Source organism: Pterocles gutturalis, unplaced genomic scaffold, assembly GCF_000699245.1.
Source record: "Pterocles gutturalis isolate BGI_N339 unplaced genomic scaffold, ASM69924v1 scaffold9073, whole genome shotgun sequence".
Lineage (NCBI taxonomy): Eukaryota > Metazoa > Chordata > Aves > Pterocliformes > Pteroclidae > Pterocles > Pterocles gutturalis.
The window spans coordinates 22,035-27,009 of record NW_010118066.1 but is presented as its reverse complement, the minus strand read 5'-3'; the positions used below and the strand labels follow the sequence as shown (position 1 = coordinate 27,009).

General features: G+C 51.7%; 1 protein-coding gene across 1 annotated transcript in view; it reads right to left on the bottom strand.

The window, feature by feature from the left end:
* The window catches only part of PCBP1 (poly(rC) binding protein 1), a 16,184-nt gene that overhangs the window by 152 nt on the left and 11,057 nt on the right, over positions 1-4,975 (bottom strand). The window lies entirely within an intron of this gene.

The following is a 4,975-nucleotide window of genomic DNA, read 5'->3' as shown; positions in this document are numbered from 1 at the left end:
GGGAGGGGATGGGGATCACACACTCTGGTACAAGGAGGAGGAAAACGGTTGCTACCTGGTTCTGCTGGAGCTGGGTGCCACCTTCCCCTGCAATCCCTCGAGCTGGCCTCGCAGGTGCTGCCTCATGGGAACGGCTTCCAAGGAGGGGGTGTTACAGGGCAAGGTTGCAGCATCGCCGGAGAGAGGTGGGAAAAGCATCTTCCCACCAAACCCTCCTCTCTACTGGGAATTCCAACCCTCAAGACAGCCTGGCAGCGGGAGGGCTGCCCATGCACCCTCCAGCCCTCTCTGGACACAGCAGCACAGAACCTCTTGGTTCCAAGAACAGCTCGATGCCCCAAAACTGGTTTCCCTGGGCGACCCAGCAATGCTAGAGCAGGGCAGCCTGCAAAGCCCTTTGCAAGTTTGAGCACCCCAGAACTGAACACTGAATTTAAGCCAGACTGCTAAGACATGCACGCTAGCTAGACCCAAGACAGATGATCTCTCTGACTCCCAAGGGAAAGCAAGGCAAACAGTACGGAGATTTAAAGCCTACTTCCTTACAAATTTACACAGCGAGGGGTGACGGCAGCAATATCATAGAATCACAGAATGGTTGGAAGGGACCTTAAAGATCACTGAGTTCCAATCCCCCTGCCATGGGCAGGGACACCTCCCACCAGCCCAGGTTGCTCAAAGCCTCATCCAGCCTGGCCTTGAACCCCTCCAGGGATGGGGCATCCACAGCTTCTCTGGGCAACCTGGGCCAGTGCAACCTGGAACCTTTGGGCAACCTGTTCCATATGCTTCCTCACAGTGTCTCCTGGGCCAAGGAGGACATTGTCCTCCATGGTGGGAAAGGCTGGAGTCAGGCTACCCTGTGTGAGCAGCTCCAGAGGTGAGAGGACAGCACACCATAGCGCTCTCAGGCCAGGCTGAAACCTGCCTCCCCCAAAAGTTTCCATAGTATATATTTCTATATTTCCATCTTAAATCAGCTCCATGCTGAAGCAGGGATGTCCTACGTCAAGTCTGCAAGACAGAAGCTTTGTGCCTAACAGGAATTTGCAGTAACCTCAAAAAAACCTCCTTTTCTGTATGATATAAACTACCAAGGAAGGCTTTTAAGAGTGGTATGTGCAAGAGTCCAAGACACTTGTGCAGAGTAAGAGGGTGCAGAGAAAAGAAGCATAAGAAGATGGGAAGTGCTGGGCTGCTACAACACAAGACAGCACTGAATTCCTTGCCACCCAACCCTGCTGGGCTTCCTCACACTGCATGACACGATGCCACTGCCCCAACCATGCTGAGCAACTCCTCCAAGCAACGGCCGAGTTCTGCAGCATTTCCATCGAGGCTTTCCACACTGCAGGAGAGGAGCTCCCGTCCAGTTTTGCCAGCAACAGTCACCCAGGTTTTAAACCCCAGATGAACTGATGTCTGTCTGGGTACCAGCAAGATTTCTAAAATCCTAAAATGAAGCCTTAGGTTGCAAACTCATTTGAGCATTGCTCCTAGAAAGGAGAATATCAGGTATCCTCAACTGTCTCTTGCATCATTCTTGCGCTTTCTCATGTGCACCTCCCTTACTAAGACGCAACGCCTGCTTGCAGGAGGTGTCTCTACCATGTTTTTTCACCCGAGAGCGCACAGAAAGGCAGGGAAAGGGGATGAAAATCCTCCACTCAGCAGCCCTACGCCCTCCTTCACTGCTGCTGGGTGTCCTAATCCCAAAGCCTGCACAAACCAGCTCCTGCCCAGGTTTTACGCACTGGGCGATGCTTAATGCTGACTTTATAGCACGCTGCACTGGAAGAGACATTTCACCAGCCCTGGACTGTCTTTCACGCCAAGCCCTGTCATAGTCTAGGGACACATAGACTGCGCATAACACAAAGAAATGTCCCCCAGGTGCGAGTGTCCCCATCTCTCAGCCATGCAATATAAGGCTCAGCTTAGTAGAAGCCTGGGGATGGCAGAGAATGTCTTCTGAAGGGAGCAGAGTGCTGGGGATGGGCTCAGAGCAGCACTGAGGAACCCAGGGGTCTTTGGAAATGAAGGCGAGGGCCCCCAGACCCGTGCTCAGATGCCACAGGTGCTGCTGAAAGCCCACGGGGCACACGGTGCCATGGCACTGCATCGCCCCTGCATCACTGGTGCTGCATCCCCCCCGCATCACTGGTGCTGCATCGCCCCTGCATCACTGGTGCTGCATCCCCCCCGCATCACTGGTGCTGCATCACCCCCTGCACCACTGACACCACATCTCCCCCTGCATCACTGCCAGGGCATCACCCCCTGCACCACTGACACCACATCTCCCCCTGCATCACTGGCGCTGCATCACCCCCTGCATCACGATGGCCATCGAGGAATGGCCACATCCTTCTCCATTACCTGGAGATCACTTATTTTAGCATCCCAGATCCTCCCTCTCTGCTACGCACGTGCAGTCCCCACAGCTGTGATGTGGGGGGATCAGGGCAGGATTAGTGCCTTGTTTGACTGCAAAGGGCAAAGCAGGGCACGCCGAAAACAAGGCTGCGCAGGTTGGTATCATGAAATCTAGATCTGCTGTGGTGGTGTGGGGTTTATTTTCTTGGGCTACGTTTGCTTTCAGAGTCGGGCAATGTACCCAGGCTCTCTGGAGGATGTACCTTGTCTGGCTCACATCGCTGGTGAGCTGCCAGGTCTCAGGATAACTCCTGTAAGCAATGGGAGGTTATAAAAGATAAGCACATTCAGCACATATGGATGAACAGGCAGGACATTTGCCATCAAAATTTCTCCAAGATTATGGCTGTGCTTTGGCTCCTCAGGGCCCTGTCCCACTAAAAACGCAGCTCGCTCTGAATGGCTTAGAGATGGCTAAACTTGCATCATGTCATTGCTGTTCCCGCAGGCGTTTTTTTTCTACTGTTTCTGAGCAAAGTTTATGCAAAATTAAATGAAAAAATAAGGATGACAACTCTGATGTCTTTCCGTTACACAGATGGCAGTTATACGCAAACAGCAAAAAACTAGGCAATAAATTCCAGGCTTTTTTTTTTTTTTTTTTGACATGCTGTACGAAGGAGAACAGCAGGAACGGTGCTGCCTGCACTCGCCGTGCCTGCCAAGAAAACCTGCCGTCTTCTCCGCAAACACCACCGTTTCTCTAGGAGCACAACAATGGCACAAGTCCTATTTAAGAAATATATTTCGACACAAGCCGGCTTATTTCCCTGTAAGCTTTGTGTTTTACCTGATGATTGGCCCATCAGATTTTGAGCTTCTTCGGAGGAATGTAAGGGCAGCTTTTCTCCTGAAGAGCAAAGAAGAAACAGGTTTAATGCTTTTGCCTTCGAGGAGATAAGCAATGTCACTTCATCTAGGAAGCTCAAAATATGATGAACATACTGTCAAAAAAAGGCATTTCCAACCGGCACTTTGACCACCGAGTAAACAAAAGTACTTTAAGTATCTCCATCCCCTGTGCTCTATCTGTTTCCCAGGTCACCAGGAAAAATGCCAGCCTTGGGGACAAAGCTGCTGAGCCACACCGGGGCCGGCTGTCCTCCCAGCAACGTGGCTCCTTCCCATCACAGCATCCCCGGCTGGCGCCGAGTCATTCCACGCAGGCAAGCGGGGATGTCCCACCGGGGTCTGGATCAGTGCCCAGCGGGGGATGCTACCTCCTCTGGGGAGGGAAGGATGGGACTGGCAGTCATGGCTTCTCCTGGGAAAGCCAGCAAAGCTGGGAGTGAGGCAAGCGTGGCTTTGCAGGAGCAATCCAGGCGTGCATGGTTAATGGCTGAGAGCTCGCCCGTAAGCACCGTAACCCCCCAAAATCCATCCTGTCTCCCTGTTAGCCTTTCCCCATGGATACTGCAACTTGAGTTTGACTTGCCCTGCTTGTCTCCGTTAAATAGCGTGAGTTTAGAAAGAGAGAGAAAGTCTACGAGGTAAGAAGAGAAGGATATCTAGAAAGGGCATGTGGGTACGTACCAGGGAAAGCGGGGGTGGTCTGTCCAAGGGGAGTAAAGGGGGTTTGCTGCATAGCCAACTGGTGGAGCTTGGTCAACTGCTGAGGGGTAGGAGGGACATTAGAGCTAAGAAGGTTATTGTCATAGAGTACAACAAGTCACACCGAAAAATCAAGAACAAAATTATAACGGGGGGGTAAAAAAAAAAGAAAACAAAAAAAACCCAAACCAGGATGCCATGGTGAGACATGGCAAAAACATTAGCAGAAGGACTTGGCCTGGGTAAAATTCAATAAAGCCCAAATCTTTTGCAGAAGTGCTTGGTCAGGGTCTGAAGTACGATACTAGCAAGAAGCCCATTCTTATGTTTCCACCCCTTGTCAAACAGTTCAGCTCCTTCACCGCCACCTCCGCACTTCCAGCCCCTGCCTTCCCCTCCCGGGGCTTCGCAACCTGCGACCAGAGGCTGCTGTTTGCTTCAGGGTAGCTTTAGAGCATCCCAAAAGCACCACCAGGCTGGCAGGCATCATGTACCAGCAGCCAGAAGCCCCTCTTTGTGCTGCTGGAGCTGTATCGTGGATGCTTGTTCTTGCAGCAAATGCGTCTCCGATGGGAAACGCCTCCGGGAGACGGACAAACTGCAGGGCTTAACGGCAGCTCCTTACGAGAGCAAGTTCCTGCGCAGTACGGGGAAATATGGGCTTCAACTGTGACCAGTAGGTATTTCAGATCCTTTGTATCCCTTGTTGTGCCAGGGAGGTTTTTGTGCCCCGTTGCATAGAGAGGAGTTTGTTTGGAATACATTTTGTGCTCTGTTTCACTGCTTCAAATTTAAAAAAAAACCAAAACCAAAACAAAAACCAACAATAAAGCAAAAGAAAACAAAAGAACCTGGGCTGAAGTCTAGCAGTGAGGAGGAGGGAAGGTCTTTATCCCCTCCACTCGGCGATTTCACTGGTGCCCAGAGGGTTGCCAGCATCACATCATCCCCCAGAGACAAACCGCTCCTTGCACCCATCCCCTTCCCA